The sequence below is a fragment of the Sorex fumeus genome, unplaced genomic scaffold (genome assembly GCF_029834395.1).
Source record: "Sorex fumeus unplaced genomic scaffold, SorFum_2.1 ptg000065l, whole genome shotgun sequence".
Classification (NCBI taxonomy): domain Eukaryota; kingdom Metazoa; phylum Chordata; class Mammalia; order Eulipotyphla; family Soricidae; genus Sorex; species Sorex fumeus.
Window position 1 is genome coordinate 2,740,927 of NW_026606122.1, and position 15,084 is coordinate 2,756,010.

At 40.3% G+C, this 15,084-nt stretch overlaps 1 pseudogene; it reads right to left on the reverse strand.

Moving 5' to 3' along the window:
• Positions 1-903: 903 nt before the first annotated feature.
• LOC130036794 (uncharacterized) lies at positions 904-994 on the reverse strand (annotated as a pseudogene).
• Positions 995-15,084: the final 14,090 nt, after the last annotated feature.

A 15,084-nucleotide genomic window follows, 5' to 3' on the forward strand; every position in this document is an offset into this window, starting at 1 on the left:
TGGTGCCCGCTCAAGCAAATAGATGAACAATGAGAGGACAGTGCTACAGTGCAGTGCTACCAAATGAAGGGGCATCATAATATGCAGGGTGGGATGGGGGGGAGGGGGAGAGGGATATTGGAATCGGTGGTGGTGGAAAATGGGCACTAGTGGAGGGATGGGTACTCGAACATTGTATAATTGAAACCCAAGCACAAACATTTGTAAGTCTACAACTGTACTCATGGTGTTTCACTAATAAAAATGTTAAAAATACATTGAAAGAAACTATTAACAGTCCAGAAGAAAGATACTGATAACAATATAATAATAGTGGGATATTTTAACAGAGTTAAAATATCAGTAAAATAGCAGTAGTAGAGTTTTTATCATTGGATAGATCAGACACAAAGCATCGGTAAGAAGACACTGGCTTTAATGGAAGAAATAGAAGAGTGGACTTAATTGACATGTATAGGTCTCTCCACCACATCTCAAAAGTGGAGTCTCTTCACTATTTATATCAAGTCTCTCTACTTTTTATATCAAGTCTCTCCTCGGACCACAATGCTGTGAATGTGGAAGTAAATGAACGAAAAAATGGAAACTGGGAACACTCAAAACCATTGGAAACTAAACAGGGTGCATTGAACAACTGGAACAAAGTGAAAATCTAATAATAAGAAGAAGGATTCCTGAAAACACAAGCTTACCAGAATCTATGAGACTTAGGAAAAGCAGTTCTAAAAGCGAAGTTCATAGCAAAACAAGCTTTCTTCAGGAAACAAGGAAACGCTCAAATAAATAACCTAGCTCACATCTTAAGAATCCAGAAATAGAACAACAAATGGAGCCAAAGTAAAATAGAAGTAAATAAATAATACAAAAGCAGATATTAGTAATACGTAAATTTTTAAACAGTGTAAAAGGTGAAGACCAAGAGTTGATTTTTCAAATGAATAAATAAAATTGACAGATACTACACTTGATCTTAGCCAAAAGGCCGAGAAGCGATAGCACAGTGGTAGGGCGTTCGCCTTACAAGCGGCCAACATGGCCGACTCGAGTTCAATTCCTCCGCCCCTCTCGGAGAGCCCGGCAAGCTACCGGGAGTATCTTGCCCGCACGGCAGAGCCTGGCAAGCTCCCCGTGACGTATTTGATATGTCAAACACAGTAACAACAAAGTCTCCAATGGAGACGTTACTGGGCCCGCTTGAGCAAATCGACGATCAACGGGAGGGCCTTTACCTTTACCTTACCTAAAATTGACAAGCCTTTAGCTAAACTCATAAAAACAAAGACAAAATTCAATAAGCTGTATCAGAGCTCAAAGGGGAAATATTATAATAGCTACTACAAAAATACAAAAGACCATATGAGATTACTGCGAACAACTTAAGGCCACTAATTTCGAGTACCTAGTTTAAATGGATGAATTTTTTGAATCTTACAATCTCCCATCTCACAAGATTCCTGAACACATATGTAAAGGTCATCAACAAAATCTTTAGAAACTCTACCATGATTAATTGGGAATTGATCAAGTGATGCAAAGTTGGCTCAATATATATCAATTAATGAGATACATATAGCAGTGAAATGAATGATAAAAAACATATGTTCATATCAATAGATGAAGAGAAAGTGGTCAACAAGGCTCATCATACACTTATGATAAGAATTATCAACAAAATGGGTACAGCAGGAGCCCATCACAAATACAATAAACCCAGAGCTGATATACTCAACAGTAAAAAACTGAAAGTCTTTCCTCTAAGATCACAAAAGAAAAGGATGTCCATTTTCACCACTATAATTCAACACAAGATTGGAATTAGTAGACAAAGCAATTAGACAAGAGAAACAAAAGGGATACAAATCAGAAAAGAAGCCAAACTGCACTACTCACAGTTTACCTATTTTGCACAGAAAACCCTAAGGACTTTGCCAAATAGTACTGCTGGAAATAATTAAAGTGATATGCTACAACATCAATATGAAAATGCTTATTTTTGTAATGGATATAAAGCAAATACTGCTGAAATCCTCACAGAACCATAAAATTCCCTGAATACTGAAAAACAATTCTGAAAATAAAAAATATGGAAAATACTGAATACAGACTTGAAACATAAATCTATAGCAGTTGAGACTGTAGTATTACACTAAAAATAGACTCACAGATGAATAGAATAGAATTGAGAGCACAGATTATTTGGCAGTTAATTATCATAAGAAATGAGCTGGAGGGATAGCACAGTTGGTAGAATCTTTCTTTGCCTTGCACGCATACAGCCGACCCATGTTCAATTTCCAGCCTCCAGAGCCCATCAGGATGATCCCAAGCTCAGAGCCAGGAGTAAGTCCTGAGCACAGCCAGGCGTGCCCTCCGCCAAACAAACAAACAAAAATTTGTAAAAATTAAGCTACCATTAAATGAAGGAAGGCCAATTCAAAAATGATTAAAAAACTGGTTAGTCACTTGCAAAAAAATAAGATTAGATCCCTATCTCACACCATACACCATACATTTCAAAATAGATTATACATCTTGATATTAAACCCAAATACATAAAATACATTAAAAAATAGAACTCTCTATGATTTTAATTTCAGAGGTAGTTTTTTTCTGACGTTTCCCTTCAGGTGTTTTCAATGATTTGATTTCACTGGCATAAAAGCAAAAATAAACAAAGGTGACTACATCAGACTAAAACTTTTCTGCATTGTGAAACTACAACTGGGGACTGGAGCGATATTACAGTGGGTAGGGCACTTACCTTCTACATGGCAAGCCCAGATTCGATCTCCCACACCCCATATAGTCCCAGGCACCCTTTCGGAGTGTTCCCTAAGTTCAGAGCCAGGAGTAAGTGCTGAGCACCAACAGGTATGGCACCCAAACAAAAAAATGGAAAAATACAACTAAAAGACAGCCTACTGAATAGAAAAAAGTATTCACAAACTATACATTTAAAAAGGTCTAATATCCAAAGTAGTCTTGATCTTTTGACATTGTTCATGTCACTCCTTAAACTCAACAACAATAAAGCAAATACCCCATTAAAAATTGGAGAGAGAAACTAAAGTTCACTCAAAGAAGATATAAAGATAGCTAACAGATATATGAAAAAGTGTTCATCACTTTTAATCATGCATTATCATGGAAATGCAAATCAAAATCTCACTTTACATTAGTAATAATGGTCTATCTTATCTCAAAAATTCCAGAGACAATCAGATCTGGCAGGATGCGGAGAAAAAGGAATAGTCATTCACCACTGTTAGTAATGTTTTCTGATTCAGTTTCCCATGGAAAAGACCATGGTGACCTTTCGAAAAATCAAAAATAGAAATACCATATCCTTCCATTCACATCTATCCCGAGAACACAAAGACAACAGAGATATTTGCACACTGACTTTTATTGCGGTGCTATTTGTAATATCCAAGATCTGGAAACAACTCAAGTTCCCATCATCAGAAGAGTAGATATATATATATATAAATTTTAAATATATATGTCTGTGTCACTGTCCTCCCGTTGTTCATCAATTTTCTCGAGTGGGCCCAGTAAAGTCTCCATTGTGAGACTTTGTTGTTACTGCGTTTGGCATATCGAAAACATCATGGGTAGCTTGCCAGGCTTTGCCGTGCAGGCAAGATACTCTCGGTAGCTTGCTGGACTCTCGAAGAGGGGTGGAGGAATCGAACTCGGGTCGACTATGTTGGCTGTGTGCAAGGCAAACGCCCTACCCACTGTGCTATCGCTCCAGCCCAATATATGTGTATAAATAACAATAATATATTATGGAATATTACATACTACTAGCTAAAATAAAGGATTAAATCTTGCAATTTGCCATAAGCATGATGGAACTGGAAAGTTTCAGGTTAAGTAAAGTGAGTCAGAAGGAGAAAGAGAAATACCAGATTATCTCACTCATATGTGGAGTATAAAGGAACAAAGTAATGCCCAATGGAAATAAACTCTGAGATTCTGCTTACAGAACTGACTCTTCCAAACTGGAAGAGGGTGGCATAACAGAACCTAGGTTTAATCGCAAAGGTGTATTGGTTCTCTTGTGGTGGCTGTGGTGTAGTTACAACACATATTTAAAATATTCATATGAATAGAATTGTAAATCCTAAATATATGTGTGTATATTGTTTGGGGGGTCATACCTGGTAGTACTAGGACTTAAACCTGAATTTGTGCTCAGGGATAATTTCTGAAGAGACTGGGAAGACCATCGGGGGTGCTGGGGGTCAAACCTGGGCTGACCATGTGTGAGGCAAGCAACCTGTCCACAGTCTCAAGCCCTCAATTAAATAGTTTTACATATGAATACTAAGTGCGCAAAATCACACAATCATACCAACAGATGATGTAAAAGAATTTGACAATATTCAACATCAAAACATGATTATAAAAATCCTTAATAGGTAAAGGTAAAGGTAAAGGCCCTCCCGTTGATCGTCGATTTGCTCGAGCGGGCCCAGTAACGTCTCCATTGGAGACTTTGTTGTTACTGTGTCTGGCATATCGAATACTCTCGGTAGCTTGCCGGGCTCTCCGAGAGGGGCGGAGGAATCGAACTCAGGTCGGCCATGTTGGCCGCTTGTAAGGCGAACGCCCTACCCGCTGTGCTATCGCTCCAGCCCATAAAAATCCTTAATAAATAAGAAATAAAAATGGCACACCTCAGTGTAATAATGTTCATCTTTACATGTTGAAAAGTAGTAGTATTTTCTTTACTACTACTTTTCAACATAGCTTTGAAAGCTCCAACCAGAACAGTTGGGCAAGAAACAGAAGTCTAACAATTCAAAATTGGAAAAAGGTAAAACTATTACTAGTTGCATGTAAACTAAATACAGAGAAATCCTAAAGGTGCCATCAAAAATTACTAAAAGTACAAAGTTCAGTAAAGTGCTGAGATTTAAAAAATCTCATATATTTAAAAATGTACAGTGTATTGGAAGTATGGTAAATAATTACAGTTATAATTATGTTACAATAATAAAATACCTGTAAATCTTTATGTTATTGTTAGAAAATAGAATTATTTACTGGAAAGCAGAAGAAAAAGAAAAACTCCTCAGACAGGGAGAAACTTAGTAAAGAACGAAGTTCAACCTGGGAGTAAATGTAACAAAATTATGCAATATTACTAAAAAATACACAAAGAAATGGAAAAACATCTTACATCCATGGATTGGAAAAATTAATAAAATAAGTATTTTTATTAATAAAAATTAATAACATTAATAAGATGGCCATCTTACCTAAAGTCATCTACAGATATAATGTAATCCATATCAACTTACCAGCAAATTTTTTCAAGTAAACAGAAAAAAACCTAAAATGAACATAAGAAACATAAGAGATTCCAATAGATAAACAATTTTGAGGAAAGAAGAAAATAGAAAGCATCACCCTGCACAACTTCAAAATATATTACAAAGCAATGGTAACAAAAATGGTATTAACAAACTAGGCACCAGCAGCAGGAAATGGAAATCAGCCTCAAAATGTACCTACCAACACAAGTCAAGAGAAAATCGGGATGAAGCCAAAAGGAATATAAGAATCACTGGAGTCCCAAAGGGACGGGAAGAAAACCCTAGAAACAATATGTTTGCATAGTAAAGTGGCAGACTACAAAACCAACACCCAAAAGTCCATGGCTTTCCTATATACAAAAAATTAAAATGAAGAAAGAGAAATAAAAAAGCAATCCTGGCTCCTCATTCAAACAGGTACCGCCAGCAGCCAGGGCCAGGGACTCTTTCTGGGCATGCACAGCTAGTTTGATCCCCTAGAACAGTCGGTTTTCCGCCCTTGATCTGCGAGGGGCGGGAACTGAGGCACATCTCGCTGAAACAAACCTGAAGGGCTCCGGGCATTCTCTCCTCATTCAAACAGGTACCGCCCAGCGCCCAGAGCCAGGGAACCTTTCCGGAGCAGTGACTGTGTTAGCGGCCACAAATTATTCTCCCACAACATATCCCATAGGAACCATAAGTTACCCTCTTAATTGGAACCTTCTCTAGGTTAGCTCAACCACTAGAAACACATTAGCCAATAACTCGTTAAGCTTATCTCAATTCATTCTGCATATCAAGCAGAATAGTAACAGTGAACGTGAAGGTCTAAACCACACTGGTCACAATGGTAAAGCAATGCAAAAGCCCACCAAACTTTCTTATTGAAGAGGCTAGCCCAGAAGACACCAACAGTACTGTAGTGTTAGACAACCTCCCTGAAAAGGAAATCAGAAGGGAGCTACTTCGGATGAATAGAGAGCTAAAAGAAACAATAGAAAGCAATGCCAATAAAAGACAAGAGGATTTGAAGGCAGAAATGAGGAAAATGCAAACGGAAATGTCAGACCTGAAAAATCTGGTAGGCGAATTGAAAAACTCAGTAGAAGGCCTCGGCAGCAGAGTAACAGCTGCTGAGAACAGAATCAGTGAGCTCGAAGATGAAGTTCAGAGACTCGCCAGAAAAGAGGAGAAAATAGAAAAGAGACTCACAATTTGGGAACAGATGACAAGAGAAGATCGTGATGTAGCCAAGAGGGGTAACATAAGAATTAGTGGAGTCCCAGGACAGGAAGAAAACCTTGATGAAGAAGAAACTGTCAAAGACATCATTCCTACAACGTTTCCAGAGCTGAAGAAAACTTGTGACCACATTCAGGAGGCCCGAAGGGTACCAGCTAGAAGAAATCAGAATAAAAATACCCCAAGACACATCCTGATCAAAATGACCAAAACCTTAGATAGAGACAAAATTCTGAAAGCAGCAAGACCAACTAAAAAATTTCCTGCAAAGGAGCATCCTTAAAATTCACAGCTGATTTTTCTGATGAAACCCTCATGGCCTGAAAACAGTGGTGGAATATAATGAAAAAACTCAATGAAATAAATGCCTCACCAAAAATACTTTACCCAGCAAGACTGTCATTCATATCAGAAGGAACAAAACAGTTTCACAGACAAACAACAGCTCAGGAACTTCATAGACTCAAAACCATGGTTAAAAGAACAACTAAATGGGCTACTTTCAGACAAGACAGGCCCCTAAAATACACCAAATTTCAACAGAAAAATGGGACAAAACCCCATAACAATAATCTCTCTCAATTTCAATGGGATAAACACACCAATTAAAAGACACAGAGTGGCAGGATGGATTAGAAAATTGAACCCAACATTCTGCTACCGGAAAGAAACACATCTCAATAGTCAAAGCAAACACAAGCTCAGAGTCAAAGGCTGGAAAACAATTTTACAGGCAAACTGCTCTCACACACCCGACAAGGGGTTGATATCAAGGATATACAAGGTACTGGTTGAACTCCACAAGAAGAAATCACCCAACCCCATCAAAAAATGGGGCGAGGAAATGAACAGAAACTTTCGCAAAGAAGAAATCCGAATGGCAAAAAGTTACATGAGAAAATGCTCTACATCACGAATCATCAGAGAGCTGCAGATCAAATCAACAATGAGCTATCATTTCACACCACTGAGACTGGCCCATATCCACAAGAATAAAAGCAACCAGTGCTGGCGCGGATGTGGTGAGAAAGGGACCCTCCTTCACTGCTGGTGGGAATGCCAGCTGGTCCAACCCTTTTGGAAAACAGTATGGACAATTCTCAAAAAATTAGAAATTGAGTGTCCGCCCATCCCCTCCAGGTGGGTCGGGGGCGTCCAGCCTGGAAATGCTCCTGCTCCCCCAGCCGCGCCTCAGATTCCCGCCTGAAGCCCAGTGGGGAAAGTGCCTGTCCAGCTCCGGGGGACTGACCACAAGTCCGTCCGCCCCTCCCCTCCAGGTGGGTCGGGGGCGTCCAGCCGGGAAGTGCTCCTCACCTCCCAGCTCTGCCTCAGATTCCCGCCTGAAGCCCAGTGGGGAAAGTGCCCGTCCAGCTCCGGGGGACTGACCACCAGTCTGTCCGCCCCTCCCCTCCAGGTGGGTCAGGGGCGTCCAGCCGGGAAGTGCTCCTGCCCCCCCAGCCGCGCCTCAGATTCCCGCCTGAAGCCCAGTGGGGAAAGTGCCCGTCCAGCTCCGAGGGACCGACCACCAGTCCGTCCGCCCCTCCCCTCCAGCCCACTCGCCTACTCAAGTTCCAAAAAAGACCTGTTTGAAAACAGCTGTATAAGCTCAGTACCAAATAGCACCTCCTCCAAAAGTTTAACTCAATGTCGTTATAAAACAAAGAATAATGCCTGACTGAGAAGAACGTCAAACTCAGAAACGTAGAAGGGTGCCTACCATCGACAAAACCTTATCCATAATCCTTTCCCACTATAACAGGGAATAGTATAATCTGTGCCAGACGGGAACAGAGGCCCAATGTTTGGCAACAAAACTGAACGGCTCCTGGCAGTCTCTCCTCATTCAACCAGGCACAGCCTGCCCCACGGCTTGGGACTCCTTCAGGGAATGCGCAGCTAGCTCGATCCCCAAGAATTGCCGGTTTTCTCCCTAGACCTGCGCGGGATGGGAACTGAGGCAACATCAGATCCCGAGGCAATAAAGCTGAACGGATCCAGGAACTCTCTCCTCACTCAACCAGAATAGTAACAGTGAACGTGAAGGATTAAAGCACACTGGTCACAATGGTAAAGCAACGCAAAAGCCCACCAAACTTTCTTATTGAAGAGGCTAACCCAGAAGACACCAACAGTATTGTAGTATTAGACAACCTCTCTGACAAGGAATTCAGAAGGGAGCTACTTAGGATGCTTAGGGAACTAAAAGAAACAATGGAAAGCAATGCCAATAAAAGACAAGAGGATTTGAAGGCAGAAATGAGAAAAATGCAATCGGAAATGTCGGACCTGAAAACCCTGGTAGGCGAATTGAAAACCTCAGTAGAAGGCCTCAGATGCAGAGTAACACCTGCTGAGAACAGAATCAGTGAGCTCGAAGATGAAGTTCAGAGACTCGCCAGAAAAGAGCAGAAAATGGAAAAGAGACTCACAGTTCGGGAACAGAGTGCAAGAGAAGATCATGATGAAGCCAAGAGGGGTAACATAAGAATTATTGGAGTCCCAGAGGGATAGGAAGAAAACTCTGATGAAGGAGAAACTGTCAAAGACATCATTCCTACAACATTTCCAGAACTGAAGAAAACTTGTGACCACATTCAGGAGGCCCGAAGGGTAGCAGCTAGAAGAAATCCGAATAAAAATACCCCAAGACACATCCTGATCAAAATGACCAAAACTTTAGACAGAGACAAAATTCTGAAAGCAGCAAGATCGAAGAAAGAAATCTCTTACAAAGGAGCATCCATAAAATTCACAGCTGATTTTCTGATGAAACCCTCAGGGCCCGAAAACAGTGGTGGGACATAGTGAAAAAACTCAATGAAATAAATGCCTCTCCAAAAATACTTTACCCAGCGAGACTCTCATTCATAACAGAAGGAACAACACACAGTTTCACAGACAAACAACGGATCAGGAACTTCATAGACTCAAGACTATGGTTAAAAGTACAACTAAATGGGCTACTTTAAGACAGGACAGGCCCCTCAAGTACACCTAATTTCAACAGAACAATGGGACAAAATCCCATAACAATAATCTCTCTCAATGTCAATGGGCTAAACGCACCAATTAAAAGACACAGAGTGGCAGAATGAATTAGAAAATTGAACCCAACATTCTGCTGCCTGCAAGAAACACACCTTAATAGTCAAAGCAAACACAGACTCAGAGTCAAAGGCTGGAGAACAATCCTACAGGCAAACAGCTCCCATAAAAAAGCTGGGGTAGCCACCTTAATATCAGACCACATCGATTTCAGAGTGAAGAAGGTTATAAGAGACAGTGAAGGCCATTTCTCAGTGATCAAAGGATCCGTACAACAGAAAGAACTTACAATAATAAATGTATATGCACCTAATGAGAGAAGAGCAAAGTACTTAGAACAACTACTCATAGATTTAGAAAAAGACATCAATAGCAACACAATATTAGTGGGAGACTTCAACACCGCTTTGTCACTTCTGGATAGATCAACCAGACTCAAGCTTAGCAAGGACATACTTCATCTGAGGGAAACAATGGAAGAAAGGGACTTAGTAGATATATACAGGACTCTTCATCCTAAAAGGGCTGAATACACATTCTCCTCAAGCGTACATGGAACATTCTCCAAGATAGACCACATGCTGAGCAACAAAACATACCTCCATAAAATTAAGAAGATACAGATTGTATCAACAATCTTCTCAGACCATAATGCGCTGAAATTAGAAGTAAATCACACACAAAAACAGAAAACTAAATCAAACATCTGGAAATTAAACAGTGCACTATTGAACAAGGAGTGGCTTAGAGAGGAAATCAAAGAGGAAATCAAAAGATTCCTAGAAACGAATGAAAATGAGGACACGAGTTACCAAAACTTATGGGACACAGCAAAAGCTGTCTTAAGAGGAAAGTTTATAGCTCTACAAGCATTCCTCAGAAAGGAGGAGCGAGCCCAGATAAATAAACTAACCTCACAGCTTAAGAGCTTGGAGAAGGACCAACAAAAGGAGCACAACCCGAACAGGAGGAAAGAAATAATAAAACTCAGAGCAGAGATTAACGAGATGAAGACCCAAAAAACAATCCGAAAGATCAATGAAACCAAGACCTGATTCTTTGAGAAAATTAACAAGATCGATAAGCCTCTAGCAAAACTCACAAAGAAGGGGAGAGAGAAAACCCTAATAAACCGAATCAGAAATGAAAAGGGGGTCATCACAACAGAAACTAGAGAAATTCAATAGATTTGTCAGGGAGTACTTTGAGAAGCTTTATGCCACGGAACATCAAAACCTCGAGGAAATGGATAAATTCCTAGACTCCTACAGACTCCCAAGGCTGAACCAAGAAGACCTGGAATACCTGAACAGACCTATAACCACCAAGGAAATTGAAATGTTAATAAAAAGTCTCCCCAAGCACAAAAGCCCTGGCCCGGATGGATTCACTAGTGAAGTCTTCCAAATCTTTAAAGAAGACTTACTTCCAATCGTCTTTAAGCTTTTCCACGAAATTGAAATATCAAAAACACTTCCGAATAGTTTCTACGAAGCGAATATCACACTGATACCAAAAGCAGACAGAGATACCACAAAGAAAGAGAATTACAGGCCGATATCCCTGATGAAGACAGATGCAAAGATCATCAACAAACAACTAGCAGATAGAATCCAACTACTCATCAAAAAGATAATACACCATGACCAAGTAGGATTCATCCCAGGGATGCAAGAATGGTGTAACATTCGGAAATCAATCAACATAATCCACCATATCAACAAAAGAAAAGATAAAAAGCATATGATCATATCAATAGATGCAGAGAAAGCATTTGACAAGATCCAGCACCCCTTTATGATGAAAACCCTAGACAAAATGGGTATAGAGGGGACCTTCCTCAACATAATTAAAGCCATCTACCACAAGCCTACAGCAAGCATCATCCTCAATGGGGAAAAAATGAGAGCCTTCCCTCTAAGATCAGGGACGAGACAAGGATGCCCACTCTCTCCACTGCTGTTCAATAGAGTACTGGAAGTACTTGCAATAGCGATTAGGCAAGAAAAAGATATTAAGGGCATTCAGGTAGGAAAGGAAGAAATCAAGTTCTCACTATTCGCAGATGATATGTTACTATACTTAGAGAACCCAATAACCTCCACCAAAAAACTCCTAGAAACAATAGACTCGTATAGTAAAGTTGCAGGCTATAAAATCAATACCCAAAAAATCCATAGCTTTCCTATACGCAAAAAGTCAGAGAGAAGAAAGCAACATGAAAAAAACAATCCCGTTCACAACTGTGCCCCAGAAAATAAAGTACCTAAGAATCAGCTTAACTAAGGAAGTAATGGACCTGTACAAAGAAAACTACAAAACGCTACTTCAGGAAATAAAAGAGCACATGAGGAAATGGAAAGATATCCCCTGCTCATGGGTCGGGATACTTAACATTGTCAAAATGGCAATACTACCGAAAGCATTGTATAAATTCAATGCAATCCCTATAAGGATACCCATGGCATTCTTCAAAGAAATGGAGCAAACACTCCTGAAATTTATATGGAACAATTAGCCCCCACGAATAGCTAAAGCAATTCTTGGGAAAAAGAAAATGGGAGGAATCAACCTCCCGAACTTCAAACTCTACTACAAAGCAGTAATAATTAAAACAGCATGGTACTGGAACAAAGGCAGAACTGCAGACCAACGGAACAGGGTTGAATACACTGACATCTCCCCTCAATCATATGATCATCTAATCTTTGATAAAGGTGCAAGAAATGTGAAATGGAGTAAGGAAAGCCTCTTTAACAAATTGTGCTGGTATCACTGGACGGCTACATGCAAAAAAATGGTCTCAGAACTCTGTCTAACACCATGTACAAAAGTAAGATTAAAATGTATTAAAGACCTCAACATCAGACCAGACACCATAAGGTACATTGAAGACAACGTTGGCAAAACCCTCCATGACATTGAGGCTAATGATACTTTCAAAGATACCACGCCACTGGCCGAGCAAGTAAAAACATAGAGAGATAAATGGGACTATCTTAAACTAAGAAGCTTCTGCACCTCAAAAGAAACAGTGACCAAAATACAAAGACAGTCTACAGAATGGGAAAGGATGTTCACCGAATACACATCTGACAAGGGGTTGATATCAAGGATATACAAATTACTGGTTGAACTTCACAAGAAGAAAACATCCAACCTCATCAAAAAATGGGGCAATGAAATGGACAGAAACTTTCTCAAAGAAGAAATCCGAATGGCAAAAAAGCACATGAGAAAATGCTCTACATCATTAATCATCAGGGAGATGCAGATCAAAACCACAATGAGATACCATCTCTCACGTCAGAGACTGGCCCACATTCAAAAGAACAAAAGCAACCGATGCTGGCGCGGATGTGGCAAGAAAGGGACACTCCTTCACTGTTCGTGGAAATGCCGACTAGTTCAGCCCTTTTGGAAAACAGTATGGACGTTTCTCAAAAAATTAGAAATTGAGCTCCCATTTGACCCAGCGATACCACTCCTGGGAATATACCCCAGAGAGGCAAAAATGTGTAGTCCAAGTGACATCTGCACTTGTTTGTTCATTGCAGCACTCTTTACAATAGCCAGATACTGGAAGAAACCTAAATGCCCAAGAACAGATGACTGGTTAAAGAAACTTTGGCACATATACACAATGGAGTACTATGTAGCTCTTAGAAAAGATCAAGTCATGATATTTACATACAAGTGGTACAATATGGAAAGTATCATGCTAAGCGAAATGAGTCAGAAAGACAGGGATAGACATAGAAGGATTGCATTCATCTGGGGGATATAAAGCAACAAAATATGAGATTAATACCTAAGAATAGCTGAGATCAACACCAGGAGGATTACTCCATAGCTTACATGACAGTCGGGCATTCTAGGGGAAAGGGCAGCTCAGATAGAGAAGGGAGCACCAAATAAAGGGTGTTTGGAGGATCTTCCCAGGAGGGGAAATGCCTGTTGAAAGTAGACTATGGACTGAACATGTTTGCCACTCAATGCCTCTTTTGCAGACCACAACACCCAAAAGGAGAGAGAGAACAAAGGGGAATGCCCTGCCACAGAGGAAGGGTGGGGGGAGGATATTATCCATGGTGGTGGAAAATGGGCACTGGTGTAGGAATGGGTATTTGATCATTGTATGACCAAAACCCAAGCACAAAGATTTGTAAATCTACAACTGTACCTCATGGTGCTTCACTAATAAAAAAAATTAGAATTTGATCTCCCATTTGACCCAGCTATAGCACTCTTGGGAATATATCCCAGAGAGGCAAAAAGGTATAGTCGAAGTGATATCTGCAATTGTTTGTTCATTGCAGCACTCTTTACAATAGCCAGAATCTGGAAAAAACCTGAGTGCCCGAGAACAGATGACTGGTTAAAGAAACTTTGGTACATTTACACAATGGAGTACTATGTAGCTGTTAGAAAAGATGAAGTTATGAAATTTACATACAAGTGGTAATACATGGAAATTATCATGTTAAGTAAAACGAGTCAGAAAGAGTGGGATAGACACAGAAAGATTGCATTCATCTGGGGAACATAAAGCAACAAAAAGGGAGACTAACACCCAGGAATGGCTGTGATTAGTACCAGAGATTTTGTTCCATGACTTGAAGGCCAGCCACACGTGCTAGATGAAAAGGAAGCTCAGACAGAGAAGAGAGCACCAAATAAAGGGTGTTCTGAGGACCCTCCCAGGGTGGGAAAAGCATGTTAAAAGTAGTCTATAGACCAATCATGATTGCCACTCAATGCCTCTCTTGCAAAACACAGTACCCAAAAGAAGAGAGAGAGAACAAGGGGGAATGCCCTGCCACAGAGGCAGTGTGGGATGGGGGGGGATGGGGGGTGGGGGGATGCTGGGACCTGTGGTGGTGTAGGATGGACACTGGTGGAGGGATGGGTACTTGATCATTGTAAAACTGAAACCCAAGCACAAAAATTTATAAGTCTATTACTGTACCTCATGGTCTTTCACTAATAAAAAAAAATTTTTTAAAAAGCTGGGGTAGCCATCCTAGTATCGGACCACATCAATTTCAGAGTGAAGAAGGTCACAAGAGACAGTGAAGGCCATTTCTTAGTGATCAAAGGATCTGTACAACAGGAAGAACTTACAATGCTAAATGTATATGCACCTAATGAGGGACCAGCAAAGTACTTAAAACAACTACTCATAGATTTGGAAAAAGACATCAATAGCAACACAATACTAGTGGGAGACTTCAACAGCGGTTTGTCAACTCTTGATAGATCAACCAGACTCAAGCTTAGCAAGGACATACTTCATCTGAGGGAAACAATGGAAGAAAGGGACTTAGTAGATATATACAGGACACTTCATCCTCAAATAGCTGAATACACATTCCTCTCAAGCATACATGGAACATTCTCCAAGATAGACCACATGCTGAGCCACAAAACATGCCTCCATAAAATTAAGAAGATAGAGATTGTATCAACATTCTTCTCAGACCATAAT